The sequence below is a fragment of the Azolla caroliniana genome, unplaced genomic scaffold (assembly GCF_043228905.1).
Source record: "Azolla caroliniana isolate FFs.n. ecotype wild unplaced genomic scaffold, voAzoCaro1.0.p SCAF_10, whole genome shotgun sequence".
Lineage (NCBI taxonomy): Eukaryota > Viridiplantae > Streptophyta > Polypodiopsida > Salviniales > Salviniaceae > Azolla > Azolla caroliniana.
In genome coordinates this window covers 1,500,877-1,517,014 of record NW_028230445.1, presented here as the reverse complement: position 1 = coordinate 1,517,014, position 16,138 = coordinate 1,500,877, and positions in this window count along the sequence as shown.

Genomic DNA, 16,138 nt, shown 5'->3' with positions numbered 1-16,138 from the left:
AAACATGTTGTTAGAAGTTTATTGCCTGGAGAGGAGTTATGGATTCTTCATTTACATAAGTTTAAGCCATATGTAGGTGGTCAATGGAGGGATAGTCTTAAATGGTTCTTTAATTCGGTTTTCCTTTACCGAAGTCGTCTGTTGGGTCTTTACGGTTATTTAATGTAATTAGTCATGCATGGGAAAGTATTCGTCAAGCACTTGTTTTCTTGCCACCAAAAACTCATTCTCAATTCATGCGTCAACCATTGTTATGGAATCCTTTATTTACTGATGAAGCTGCATGTGTTTTGGGTTTACGGCCTAGGTTATCTTGGGCGGCATTGGATAGTGGCCCCGCCCATACGGTTGTGGAGTGGCTAAAGTTTTCGGAGACTTTAGCGCAAGACCAAAGGAATAGGTTGTCTAATTTAAGAGGGGCAAATATTATGTTCTCTCAAGTGTCCACGATATTTCAGGTAACAATGCCAACTATGCAGTTTGACCATTTTCAGAATTGGTATGGTATGTTTTCGACTCTTAATATACTTATAAGAGCTCCTTTATACCATCAAAATGACAACCTTTATTTTTATGGAGTTCTGGATAATGGTAGACTGTTTTTAGTGGAGGAGGCTCCAATTATGTCTTCTGCAAATCAATTACCAGTGCAAGTAATTGCTCGATTAGATAAAAATATCTTTATAGATCATAGTTCCTTAATTGCTAAATATTCATCTCATATTTGGGTTTTACAATCTAGGCCAATTGCTGATTTTCATTGGGATCCGTCTGATTATTGTTGGAAGCTGTCTAGATTTGACACTTCGCAAACGAAGGTCCTCCCATTCTTCACATATTCTGTGGCGTTTGGAAGGAATTTTCTTTTGAATCATATTGAATCGGTACCTGCGGGGAAAAGATATTGGGAGGAAGGTAATGTGTCATCCTCGTAGATGTTGAAGTTCTGGAAACAATTTTGGTCTCTTAAGTGTATGAATAAGGTATTACATTTTGGATGGTTGATGATTCATTATGCCTTGCTAGTAGGAGGTTTATTGAGGGGAACAATGCATGATAGATCATGTGTTATGTGTGGGTTTGCAATTGAGACATTGCATCATGTTTTTTGGGAATGTGTTGCGGCCAAAAGTTTTTGGTTTCGAATTCTTAGGTTATTAGGTTGTCAGTATAGGTCAGCCATTTTCACGTGGGGTGCAGTATTTTGGGGAATGTTGGATCAACAAAAGGCTTTTTATCATTATCATAATTCTTCATTGACTTTACAAGTAAAAAGTTTTTAGGTGTACTCTATTTCAACCTCCGTACCGGGAATCAAGTTCTTCTCATGGTGTTATGTTTGGCAGATTGTTTCCTCTTTGGCCCTATGGGTTTTGTGGAAAGCAAGATGTTCCAAACTATACAACGATGAACAAATTCATGTTGTGGATCAGGTTAAGACCTTTTGGGAATTAGTGATACATACAGTAAAAGGTGAGTATGATAGTTATAAGGGTTATGGAAATAAAGCTAACCGGAAAAAAAGAAGAATTCGTAGAGTTTGGGCAGCTATTCCTATTTTGTTGGGTGCAAGTGATGATGTTAAGTGGAATTACGTTCCACCTCGTTGGTTGTTTCCGCCACCAGCATCGTTCTTAGTGTAGACAATATGGCAAGGATGAGTGAGGATGTTGTTGACGGTTGAAGCAAAATTTCATGAGCAAATGAGGACAGTTCATTTATTTTGATTGTTGTCTATACGGAATTTGGTGAAAATGGCGAGAGGGTTGCTGTGGAATTATTTTGAGGTAGATTTAGTTATTGTAACTTTTAGAACGATGAATGAAGACGGGGACAGAGGCAAATACAAATTTTCATGATGGTCTGAGGAGTGTGTATATACGAGAAAGTGCTGAAAATGGAGAGGATTTTGATGGAAAATGGCGAGATGCTTTGATGTGCAAGTTTTTTGAAGCAAACTTATTTATTTTCAGTTTTTAGAATGATGAGTGAAGATGGTGGTGGAGGCAAAAGCAAGGTTTCATGAGGGTTTGAGGAGAGTGGATTCATTTTGGTCTTCTTTTTGTAGGTACAGAACTCGGGCGATTAATGGCAAGATGGTTGTAGTGAAAAATGAAGCTGATTTATTTTGAAAGGATGAGTGAAGATGGTGGCGGAGGCGGAAGCAAGGTTTCATGAGGGTTTCAGGAGAGTGGATTCATTCTGGTTTTTGTAGGTACAGGACTCGGGCGATAAATGGCAAGATGGTTGTAGTGGAAAATGAAGTTGATTTAATTTTGGAAGGATGAGTGAAGATGGTGGTGGAGGTAGAAGCAAGGTTTCATGAGTATTTCAGGAGAGTGGATTCATTTTGGTTTTTGTAGGTATAGGACTTGGGTGATGAATGCCAAGAGGATCTTGATGCAAAATGGAGAGATAGTTGATGTGGAAGTTTTTGAAGCAGTCTTATTATTTTCAGTTTTCAGAATGACGAGTGAAGATGGTTGTGGAGGTAGAAGCAAGGTTTTATGAGGGTGAGGAGAGTGGATTAATTCTGTTTTGTGTATGTACAGGAAATTGTTGAAAATAGAGAGATACAGGACTCAGGCAATGACTGGCAAGATGGATGTTGTGGAAAAGGAAGCTGATTTATTTTTGAAAGTATGAGTGAGGATGTTATCGAGGGTTGAAGCAAAATTTCATGAGTGGATGAGGACAACTAATTTTTTCTTTGTTGTCTATACAGGAATTTCATGGAAAATGGAGAGATGGCTGATGTGGAAATATTGTGAAGCACATTTATTTGTTTTTAGTTTATACAACGATGAGTGAAGATGGTGGGGGAGGCAGAAGCAAATTTTCATGAGGGTCTGAGGAGATTGGATTGAGTGGAGAACCAATATTTTCATATGGTAGGTTCATCTAGATCATTTGGATATGATGAACTCTTACATGTAGCAGCGATCAAGGAATCATTGTGAAAGAAGATATATCACTACATGTTGAATACGATGGAATTGGTTCTAGGGGCTTTGGCATGGCATCAACATTGCTTGGTGATATGGACGCTGGTAGGGCAACAATATTACTTAGGGAGAAGATCACCAATATTATCTTGTATCTTGCCTTTATCTTTATCTAGAAAGATTGGTTGCACAATATTCATTGTAATTAACAATCAACAACGGTTCGGTTTGAGAGGGTCCAAACCGTTTAATTTTTTTGAAACCTGAACCTAACCGAACCGAACCGAACCACGAAACTGTTAAACCGAACCATTAAACATTTTTCAAACTGTTAAACCATTAAATTGTAAAAACTGCGGTTTTGTGGTTCGGTTTCGGTTTTCAACATAGGTCAATTTATTTATTTATTATTTATTATTTTTTAAAATTTATAATATTTCATTATTTAGAATTTTTAAATTTTTTTAGATGTTTCTAAAATGTGAGAATAAGGTGTAAAAATGAAAAGATTGTTTAAAAAGAATTTTTAAAAATTTTAAATTTTTTTTAATAAAAATTTAAAAAAACAAAAAACAAAAACCGTTAAACCGTTTAAATCGCGGCTTTTGACTGTTGAAACCAAACTGAAACCGAACCGAATTGTTTTAAAAAACCTAAACTTGAACCGAACCAAACCGAACCGTCGAAACCGTTAAGCCGTTAAACCGCGGTTTCACGGTTCGGTTCGGTTCAAACTGAACCGTCGCTGATTGTTAATTGTAATGTTGGATTATCTTGTATCTTGCCTTTGGCTACTTTAATCTTAATACTAATGGAGGATAATTTTTATGGAAAATTTTTTGTAGGTGAGGCAGAAGGATAACGAATGGGATGTAATAATGATAAAGGGCCATTAAAGAGATACAATACAAGGTCTAAAATGAAAACACATATTCGAGAGGAGAAAATAGTTGGTAAGAACACAAGAAAAAGCTCACAAAATTTGAGGATGCCACAAGCTTAAATCTAAAATTTGATACATAAGTGACAATTGATCTTAATGGTGTTATAGAGGAAAATGTATTAATCAAGAAGGCAGAGTTTACTGTGAACAAGGTTGGGAATTAAATAAGGGAGTTTCATAAAGAGATAATTGGCATCATAAAAAAAATGTTGATGGTTAGTGAAGAAAGCCAATATCAACCTCCCGTTGTGTAGGGGTGGATCTTAGTATCTCACAAAGGTTGAAGCCAAAGAGGCTACAATTGAGGTAATTATCTTAGAAAATACCCTAGATTTTGACACTTGCACAAGGACATACAATGCAAATCTAGACAAAAGGTGAGATAAAGAAGCTTCTATATTAGAAAACTGTAGACAAGGGCACCCACTTACTATAGAATGTTTGTAAGGTGCACCACATCTTTGAATGTAAGGAGCCTATACACTCACTTATGCCTGGGCAAACCTACATAATTTAGTCCTTGATGATGGGTTATATGAAGCAAGGATAGGAAAATGATAGTTTAGTTATTGATCATGAATGTAAACCATTCTTAAAACAAGAACTATCTTTGTGCTTAGCTATGGATTTTTGGAGTGGGCCATGATATTGTGAGGACAAGATGGTGCCAAAGATGTGGAAATATTGCTCCGATAGTTAAATATGGATTTTCTTGGATGATAAGAAAGGAAGAAATTCAGGCAAGTTAAGATACAATAAGTTTGCTTGAATATTCATGCATACGATATTTGTATAAAGAAAACAAGAAAAGATCATAATAATAGTAAAACATTCATACAAAATTCACAATCGGTGCATACATTTATAATATGCTAAGTTAGGCTATGCATCTTGTAAATAACTTTAGATCATAGGTTCAAGAGCTACAAGTGTGCCCAAAAATGCCCACTTTTGCAAATTTGGTAAAAATACTTATTTTGTAAGGATGGATTAGTTTTAGTGCCTAGCAATGATGTTTTTGTAGCGCCTTATGTGCTCATTAAAAGCTCATGGAGAACAATAAGGGAAATAATTATCATCATCATCATCATACAACTCATCTTCATTAGGTAAAAGGGTTGTGTTGAAGAGTATTTTTCCAAAAAAAACTATTCTTCATTAGTAGAATTATGCATACACGACAAAATGACTACACTAAAAACATTACAGTGGTTGTAGCCATGATGACCTCTGAAAACCACAACTAAGGGAAGTGAAAGACCAAAAAGGAATACCATGAGACATCTTACATGTAATGAACATAGAAATTTGTACTCCGGTCGAATGTGAGCATGTCCTCCGGTTCCCCAATGAAGACAATTTTCCTTTGCTAACATTTATGAAGAGAATATCGTGGAATATTGCTCGGCCACAACCATGTCTTGAATCACTTTGTTTATAATCAAACACAGAAATGGGAATAGAGATAAATACTCATACACACACGAGCAATAGAGAGTACATAGGATGTTTACGTGGAAAACCCTAATAGGGAAAAACCACGGGAGCTGATAAGCTCTGAACTATCACTATATGAGAAAAGGTACAATCAGACACTCGGAGGCAACGACCTCGAGCTCTGTTTCTTCGCCAAGTGGCGGTTACAACAGAAACCGTTCTGTATCTCCCTCCCTCCCTCTCTCTCTCTCTATCAATAGTTATACACATACAACAATATGGCTGCAACATCACATCTAAAGTGATTGCCCTAAGTCATATTTATACTTATATGAACTTAGGGCTATTTACAAATATAGCCTCAATAGGCTTACTCAAAACATATTTACAAATATGTCTTCTCTTCCGGTTCTCACTGGGTTCACCAATCCGGTTTCCAGATCTCTTACGGTTCTCACCGGGTCCTCTCCATTCATAACCGGATAACATCTGGAGGGACCGATTTCCCAACAATCTTCCCCTTCACTCCAGCATGGGATGTCTCACCAGCCCGATTTGCTTTCGGCACGTGTCCAGCTTGTCGGTTGTCAACACCTTGGTCAGCATATCCGACTCATTCTCCTCCATGTGGATCTTCGTCAACACGAACTCTTGATCTTCTACTCTCTCCCAGATTCAGTGGTATCTCCATTGGATATGTTTCGTCTGAGAATGGTAGGCCGCGTTCTTTACAAGGTGGATGACACTTTGATTGTCGCAGTAGAGTTGATATTCCTCCTGTTGGATCCCTAGCTCTCCGATGAAGTCCTTCATCCAGATTATCTCCTTGCCGGCTTCCACAACTACCATGTACTCCGCCTCCATGGTTGACAACGCAATCGTCTTCTGCAGCCTTGACTGCCATGATACTGCTCCCCCTACATAAGTCATGACATATCCGGATGTAGACTGGTTGGTGTCCGCATCAGCCGACATGTCCTTATCCGTGAATCCGTCAAGTTGGGGATTACCGGAGCCAAACCGGAGGCACATACTCGAGGTACCTTTCAGGTACTAGAATATCCAGTTGACCGCGTTCCAGTGCTCTCTTCCGGGATTGCTGATGAACCGGCTCACCACTCCGACTCCATATCCGATATCCGGCCGGGTACATACCATCGCGTACATCAAGCTTCCGACAACAGAGGCATATGGTATCTTCATCATATCCATCTTCTCCGCCTTTGTCCTCGGACTTTGTTTTCTGGATAGTTTGCAGTTTGCCGAAAGTGTCGATCCGACCGGTTTCGCCTTCGACATGTTGAACCGGCGAAGCACCTTTGTCACGAACTTCTCCTGCGACAACCACAACAGCTTCTTCGACTGGTCCTGGATGATGTGCATTCCCAATATTTGTTTTGCCGGACCCAAGTCTTTCATTGAGAAAGTTCGGTTCAGAGCCTTCTTCAACATCCGAATCTTGCCTTGGTCTTGTCCGACGATCAACATATCATCCACATATAGGAGGAGTATCAGGAAATCTCTTTCGTCAAATATCTTCACAAACATGTAGTGATCGGCTTGCGTTTTGTGGTACCCTTGGTTGGTCATGAAGGAGTTGAACTTCCGGTACCATTGCCGGGGAGCTTGCTTCAGTCTGTATAGGCTCTTCTTCAGCCGGCACACCATGGGCTCCTTCACTTTCTTCTCAAATCCTTCCGGTTGATGCATGTAGATCTCCTCTTCGAGGTCACCATGGAGGAACGCTGTCTTGATGTCTAGTTGCTTTACCTCGAGGTCCATGCTTGCTGTTGGGAGACAGGTCCCTCCGGATGGGAAGGGAGAAGAACAGTGCCGATGAACAAACTCGGCCGAAACCGGATGAGGAGTACCCGGCTACGGAGAGCCGGATGATACAGACCCGGTGAAGACCGGATGAGGAGTACCCGGCTACGGAGAGCCGGATGGCGCAGACCCGGTATGAACCGGATGAAGAGACATATTCGTAAATATGTTTTCTGAGAGTTCATCGAGGCTATATTTGTAAATAGCCGAAAAGTCATATTAGTATAAATATGACTTAGGGCAAACTTTTAGTTGTTGTTGTCATTTTTCTGTTTTGCACAAGATCAGTGTGCGTAACTGTACAGAGAGAGAGAGAGAGAGAGAGAGAGAGAGAGAGAGAGAGAGAGAGAAAGAGGTCGTTGCCTCCGTTGTAACCGCCGCTTGTGGCGAAGATCTGTGAGCACGAGGTCGGTGCCTCAGTGAGCTCACTGTTGTATATTCTTACATAGTGACAGTTTGCAGCTTGTGGGCTGCCGTGGTTTTTTTTCCCTAGTTTGGGGTTTTCCACGTAAACCTCCTGTGTATTCTCTTCTTCTTTGTGTCGTGTTTTATTTCCCGTTTTCTGTGTATCATTCTAAGCTCGGTTGTGGCCGAGCGTTGCGCATAAGGAACGTTGTCGTGAAGAAAACCGTCCATAGGCGGAATCGGCGCACCAAGGCGTGGGAACCGGTTCTTCACGCGCGCACGCTCCAAGTTGTACATAGAAGCGAATTAGGAGGATAATCGGCAGGAACGGGCCCTAACACAAGTGGAGACAAAGACCGCGCGAACAGTCTTTTCGGTCGCGCGCGCGAGCTAAGGAACTGTACGAGTCGGCGGCGTAACTACGCGGGTGCGTGAAGAACGGAGCGGATCCCTGCTCGAAAGGGACAGGGAATAAAGCTGACATGACGGCCTGCTCGTCGGCCTATATAAGGAGCAGGAAAGAGCTGTTGCAGGGATCTCGCGCAGAGAGGACGAAGTGCTGTCGGACCGTTTCTGGACGCTTCTCTCTCTGTTTCCTTCCTTCTTGAGCTCGATAGCTTTTCTGTGCAGGGTTCCGAGGAGGCTCGCGCTGTTTCGAGGAACGCCCGAGTGCTTCCGGCAGCACCTCCGACCTGCTACCCCTTTGTGCGTCGAAGCGAACAGGCATCGGCATCTGTTCGCCGGCCTGTTCGGTTGTAGCCAACCTGTGCCCCATCGAGGGTTGTAGTCGTGTTAGCCATTTTGTTAATATACATATTTAGTCATTCGCATCTGTCTGTGTCGGTGTCTGTTCGCGTTCTCCGTGCTGAAGGGCCGTGTCCCTGTGTATCCCCGGTCCTGCGTAGCCGGTTTTCTCTCTTTCTCCTCCCTCGCTTGCTCTTTGGTTCGGGACCCCCGCGGTCCCGCCTCGTTTCCACACGCACTTGCGTAATATCTCGACATCTTTGGTGAACCCGACGTGAAGGAGGCGGCAGAAGAGCAGAAGATGAGGGGGTCGGATCTTGCAGAGGCCATGGCTTCGGCCGTGGACCGGATTGTAAACGCGCGCGAGGGCACCGGTGCCCTCGACAGAGCCATTGAGGCGGTCGTCGGCACGATCGGCCGGTTCGATGGGAAGGATGCCACGAAGTATTTGGCGTCCTACGGTGCAGAGATGCTGATGCGGGACATTCCGGAAGAAAGGCGTCTTGCCGGATTTCCCCGAGTGGCGATGCCGAGCATCCATGCGGAGGTGCTCGAGGTGCGGGCGGAGAGCCGTACCTGGGAGGAGTTCGAAGGTCGGCTCCTAGAGAAATACGGGCTGGACGACGCGCTCCGGCTTTCGAAGCGAAGGTTCATGGAATGGGTGGAGTCCCCGGGGAAGGGAAGAAACGCGTCGGCACTCCTCCGGGAGTTCGAGGAAAACTTTGCGCGCCTTTCGGCGCTCGACCGAACCATCCTGGACACGAGCCGGGTCTTGCTGTTTGTCAAGTCGGTCGACGAGCGGGATCGGGAGCAAGTGGGCCTCTTGCTGGAAACCGAAGACGGGCTCACTACCGACTGGGCGGCTGTCAAGAAAGTCTGTGGCCGTTTCGACAAACGGCGAGAATGGGCGGATAACGGGGCAACCGGGTCGGGCTCGGTCGCAGCAAGGGAGCTCGAACCAGCGCCACAGGTGCGAAAGGAAGAGACCCGAGAATGGTTGGAAACCGGTTCGGCTTCGACCGGCGTAGTCAGAGGCTCAACCGGAGGAGCGGCGCTGGAGGAATTGACGAGGGCGATAAAGGACCTCCAAATCGCGCAAGCCCGAAGGGAAGGTGGCGAACCGGCTCGTGACCGACGGCCGGCGGCAGGAAACAGGTGCATGTGGTGCGATGAAGTCGGCCACATTCGGAAGGACTGCGGCGACTTCGCGGAGGCGCTGAGGAACAGGGTGGTGTACCTGTGGGAAGGACGGGTGCATGCCAGCGACACCCGAAGGGCCCTAAGCCGAAACGACGGGCGAGGTGGTATGAAAAGGTTGATGGAAGAGGCGGCGGCCCGACACGCGGAAACCGTCCACTACTCGGCGTCGGCCGGCATTCGAGTCGGGGGCGGCGAGGCCCGAAGGGAAAGCAAAGCCGGATTCTGGCCGACGATGCTGGAAGGCCTTGCCGGTGCAAGGCTTAAAAGGGAGGAATCGGACCGTGCGGAGAAACGGGTACGGGAGATGACCGGGTGGAGCGACCCGGTCGAGGAAAAGACGGGCTTCGTGGAAGCCGCTTGCCAGAACTACGAGGCTCTGGTAGAAGAGAAGCGGGTGGGGAAACCCGGGACGACCGGGCCCTCACAACGATACGAGACCCGGTCCGGGCCACGACGGGATGAAACCAGCGGGGCCGGTACGCAAGATAAACCCCAGAAGGGCGGGTACCGTCTGGGGACGGAGATAGAAAGGACCACGGACTTACGAAAGGTCCTGGAGGAACGGATCCTCGACAGCAAGGTGGAGCTGTCGTTACGAGAGGTGCTGGGAATCGCCAAGAAGGAGTTCCACGACTCCATCGTGGACTTGGTAAAACGGAAGAGGCTGTCAACGGAGACAGAACCGGAAAGACCGGTGGAAGTGCGGACGACGCACCTAGACGACATGGCGCTGGGAGACGAGTGGGCGGAAAGCCACTATTCGAGACCACACTGGGCCCGAGCGACCACGGAAACCCCGGTGAAGATCGGCGATGTCCAGGAACCGGTGATAGCTTTGGTGGACCACGGATCGGAGATCAATTTGATGTCCATGGACTTCTATAAGAAGGGCAGATGGCCGATCAACACCAAGCACGGGTGGAAAATAAGGGCAGCAACGCGCGCCACCGAGGAACTGCACGGGGCCTGTCCGAATGTGCAAGTCAAGATCGGCGACGTCGAGATTGACCAGCACTTCTTCGTGCAGGAGACGTCTTCGCATCCGGTCATACTGGGAGAGCCGTACATCACGGCGGCGCGAATGGAGACCAAGGTGCTGGACAATGGTTCGGCCTACGCGAGGGTCAAAAGCCAAGACGGGCGCCATTCGGTCCAGTTTCTGACGGTACGGCCGAACCACGAACGTAACCGCGACTCCCTCGGTTCCGAAAACCGAGGGGATTTTTAGAGAGGACTGCCAAGGCGTGGGGCCGCGACAGTCCGGATGCTCCGGGAAAACCCCACATCTGTACGATAAAACCGTGTACAATAGGTAGGAAATTTTGCTTCTCCGACAGCGGAGCATGTACGATGGTCGGCATCGCCGGCCGAGAGAAAACAAAGACGGAGGGGAGACTTCGAGCGTGCGGAGTTCTCGGCCCTGACGAAGAAATCAGTGGCGCCGTGGAGGCGGTCTCCTTCGACGACACCTTGGGAATGCTGGGGAAGGTAGTCGAAGAAGACCTTAACGAAGACCGGACGATACCGGTATGTTCCGAAGAAATGTACGAAGTCATCGCGGACTTTGGTCGGGGCTCGAGTCGGATCGGACCGCCCGAGTAAGCACCAAGTACAAGACCGTGGACCGGAAGGTAAGGCCAGTCGCGGTACCATTACCGGAGGGCAGCGAGTCGCGAATCAAAGGGGTTGCATCGGACCCTAGCTTACGAGATCCGGCCTGTATAGGACACACCTTCACCAACGAGACGCTCCGGGAGCTCAAAATCGGTGGGGGCGGGTTCCTACTACCGGCGGAGGAAGACCGGTTTCGGAGAATGCTCGGAAGGCACGGGAAAGCCTTCGCATTCTCACCGGAGGAAATCGGGTACGTAGACCCGACGATCGTAGAGCCAATGGTGATATTCACGGTACCGCATGTACCGTGGAATCTCAAGCCAATTCCGGTTCCGAGAGCTCACATCCCGAAGTTGATGGAGCTGTTGAAGCAGAAAGTTGATATGGGCATTCTCGAGCCATCGAGCGCCCCATATTCAAACCGATGGTTTACCGTACCAAAGAAAAACGGATCGTTGCGCTTCATTCAGGACCTGCAGCCGGTCAACAGAGTGACCATTCGGAACGCAGGGATCGGACCGACCATAGACGAGTTCGCGGAGGCCTTCGCCGGAAGGTCGATTTACTCGGTCGGTGATCTATACTCAGGGTACGACCAGTTCCAGCTAGCCGTGGAAAGCAGAGACATTATGACGATGCGAACTCCCCTCGGCCTAGTGCGGATGTGTACGCTGCCGCAAGGAGGGACCAACTCGGTGGCCCACATGGTGAATGCAATGAACAAGGTGCTGAGGGACTGCATCCCGGACATCACCATGCCGTTTCTAGACGACATCCCGATCAAGGGATGCCCGGTAGAAGAGAAGGACGAGACGATCGGGCCGGACGGATGCCGGCGATTCGTGATGACGCACATCGACGACTGCGAGAAGGTGCTGCAAAGGCTAGAGGATGCGAGGCTCACCTTCTCGGGGGAGAAGTCAGCCTTCGGGCAGTCGGAAATCATGGTGGTCGGACATTTATGTGGACCATATGGCCGGAAACCGTCTCCGGCAAAGGTAGAAGCCATCTCCGCGATGAAGCCTGATTGCAGCTCGGTCACGGAAGTACGAAGATTCTTGGGAGCATGCGCCTTCTACCACATATGGATCCCGCATTACGCGCACGTCGCGGAGCCGCTGTACGGATTATTGAAGAAAGGGCGAAGATTCGAATGGCTAGACAAGCACACGGAGTCGGTCCGGAAGCTGAAGGAGGCTCTTTCGGCAGCACCGGCGCTCCGAAAGGCCGTCTACAGGAAGGGCACCCCAGTGTACATAACGGTTGACACGAGTCCGACCGGAATCGGGTGGGTCGTCAACCAAGAAGACGAGGACGGCAATCAGTTCCCGATCCGATTCGGCACGAAGGTCCTCAGTGAGCGGCAGCGAGGATACGCCCAGGTTAAACGCGAACTCTGGGGTATCGTTTCGGCGGTGAAGGCCGACAAGGACTATCTGATCGGGACAGAGGTAATCATAGAGACGGATTGCATGCCGATTCTCGGCATGGTTTCCGGATGCGCGACGCCGGACCTGGCAATGCTCAGGTGGATAGCGTACATCAAGTCCCTGGACCCGGAAATACGACACATTTCCGGGAAAGACAACGCCATGGCCGACATGCTTTCAAGGGCGAGATTCGATGACGAGGGCGGCATGGTTTCGGAGGACGAAGAGGTCGGCGTGGACTTCTTCGAGGCAGCATACGTAACAACCGGCGGGACGAGCACTCCGGCGCTTAACGACTTCGACGCGAGCAAGTACGACGGGGAGTGGCTGCAGATCGGCGGGTTCTTGAGGACAATGGCGCCGGATGCGTCATGGACGAAAGACGAGGCCAACCGGATCCGGAAGAAAGCGTACCGGTTCTTTCTCCGGGATGGCTATCTATGGAAGCACCCGAAGAAGAGGGACGGCGCTCCGCTCCGGGTGGTGGCGATGAAGGAAGAACAGGAGGAGCTGCTGACGGCCTACCACGACAGCCCTTGGGCCGGACACCGTGGAACTTGGGCCACGTTCGAGAAGATAAAGGAGAAGTACTGGTGGCCGGGACTGTACCGGGACGTGCATCGATTAGTGACAACTTGCGAGAGCTGTCAGATGCACTCCGTGGTCCGACACCGGGACGAGCTTCACCCTACGTACCCTCCGACCATCCACTTCAAATGGATGGTAGATCTGGTGACAATGCCAATGGGGGTAGGACAGATGCGGTACCTGGTCCTAGCGCGGGAGGATCTGACGAACCAGGTGGAAGGCCGGGCCCTTCCGAACAAAACGACCGCGGCCGTATGTCGGTTCCTAATCGAGGACGTGATATGCCGGTACGGGTGCGTCGGGAAGATCGTGGCCGACCGAGGGGAGTTGGACGCCGAAGAAGCCGCGGAGCTGTTCGACCGGCTGGGAGTCAAGCTGTCGCTCACCACTGCGTACAATCCGGAGGCGAATGGAAAGGTGGAGCGCGGACACGGACCGATCGTCAAGGCGCTGGTTCGAGCATGCGGAGGCCAAGTCGGTAACTGGCCGCGGCTGCTACCTTATGCTTTGTGGGCAGACCGGACCACGCACAGTTCGGTAACCGGGTACATGCCGACGGAGCTCATGTTCGGCCAGAAGCCGATCATGCCGATGGAACGGACGATCTCCTCATGGGCAACGGTCGACTGGAGGGACGAGATGAGCCGGGAGGAGTTGTTGGCCGCACGTATACGACAGCTCGAGCGGAGACCGGAGGACGTGGAGCTGGCTGCGGAGAAGCTCCGGGTGGCGAGGACAAAGAACAAAGCCAGGTTCGACCGAACGCACCGGCTCCGACCGAAGAAAATCGACGAAGGTGACTGGGTGCTCGTCTACGACAGCAGCCTCGACAACCAGCACCGAGCTACACGGAAGTTCGCACGAAGGTGGTTTGGGCCTTACGTGGTACGGAGCGCCAATGACAACGGGACATATCACCTGGCGGAACTAGACGGCACGAGAATGGCGATACCAGTTGCAGGGAAGCGGATCAAAGCGTTCAAGAAGCGACACGACGACGAGCCAGACCCGGCTCTCCTAGTCAGCAGTGACGAACGATCCGAAAACGAGGAAGAACCGACGGGCGAGGAATGAAGACGGGCCGGTTTTCTCCGTCCCAACTCTCTTGGCGCATACCGGAGGATGCGCGGTTAGGTGGGGGCGGATGTCGTGAAGAAAACCGTCCATAGGCGGAATCGGCGCACCAAGGCGTGGGAACCGGTTCTTCACGCGCGCACGCTCCAAGTTGTACATAGAAGCGAATTAGGAGGATAATCGGCAGGAACGGGCCCTAACACAAGTGGAGACAAAGACCGCGCGAACAGTCTTTTCGGTCGCGCGCGCGAGCTAAGGAACTGTACGAGTCGGCGGCGTAACTACGCGGGTGCGTGAAGAACGGAGCGGATCCCTGCTCGAAAGGGACAGGGAATAAAGCTGACATGACGGCCTGCTCGTCGGCCTATATAAGGAGCAGGAAAGAGCTGTTGCAGGGATCTCGCGCAGAGAGGACGAAGTGCTGTCGGACCGTTTCTGGACGCTTCTCTCTCTGTTTCCTTCCTTCTTGAGCTCGATAGCTTTTCTGTGCAGGGTTCCGAGGAGGCTCGCGCTGTTTCGAGGAACGCCCGAGTGCTTCCGGCAGCACCTCCGACCTGCTACCCCTTTGTGCGTCGAAGCGAACAGGCATCGGCATCTGTTCGCCGGCCTGTTCGGTTGTAGCCAACCTGTGCCCCATCGAGGGTTGTAGTCGTGTTAGCCATTTTGTTAATATACATATTTAGTCATTCGCATCTGTCTGTGTCGGTGTCTGTTCGCGTTCTCCGTGCTGAAGGGCCGTGTCCCTGTGTATCCCCGGTCCTGCGTAGCCGGTTTTCTCTCTTTCTCCTCCCTCGCTTGCTCTTTGGTTCGGGACCCCCGCGGTCCCGCCTCGTTTCCACACGCACTTGCGTAATATCTCGACAACGTTGAGTTCCCGTCACTTGCCACTATGCTAAGCACCGTCCGGATGGAAGTCATCTTAACTACAGGGGCAAAGATCTCATCGAAATCCACCCCTTTCTTCTGTTTGAAACCCTTCACTACAATTCGGGCTTTGTATCTCGGAGGGTTTCCGGCATATCCCGGTTTCAGCTTGTACACCCACTTGTTCCGGAGTACTCTCTTCCCTTTTGGCAACTCCGTCAGTTCATACGTGTGGTTCTCATGTAGGGAATCCATCTCATCCTGCATGGCACTCAACCACTTGTGACTGTGGGTGTCTCTCTTTGCTTCTTTGAAGATTTCCGGCTCCCCCTCATCGGTTAGCAACACATGCTCTACATTCGGAAATCTTCGGGGGGCTCTTCTCTCTCGGAAAGGATATCTCCGTCATTGGTTTCTGACCATCGGTTCCTCCGTTTGTTCCTCATCCTCATCTGATTTAGGATCTTGTCCGGTTTCGATGTCTTCTTCTTCTTCTTCTCCGGTCGGTTTGGTTTCTTGTTCGTATCCAGCTGATTCGTCGAGTGTCATTCGGTTACCGGCTAACATCTGGTTTTCAACCAGGTATATCCTTGTGTCCCGAACAATTGTTTGATCAATATGAGTTTCGACAATGACAATTTCTTCTCATATACGGCCCGTAACCTCTCCCACAAGGAGAATGGCATCGTCTCCTTTGCTATGCTAAAATAGTCGTTCTTAGCCAGGTGCATTTGGATGGTGAATGATGCTATTTCGTCCATTGATCAGCAAACTAATAATTAACAAAGAAAGCAGGAAAGATTACAACTAGACATGGTCGGTGATAGAGCCTTTGAGCTCTACTCACACACATGCAGAATGATGGACCTCTTAATGGGAGCACACGGGGTTCCTACGCGAGCAGAGGCCTCCACCTCCTTTCGTAAACCACATAGAACAAACTAGGCCTAGAGGGGTTCGCATCTTAGTGATGTTTCTACTCTCCACGACTAGCTGGAAATGGTCATACCCCGAGTATAAGTCGTCGACCGAGTAGATAGACCTTTCGGCGAAGACCTCCGCAAACTCAT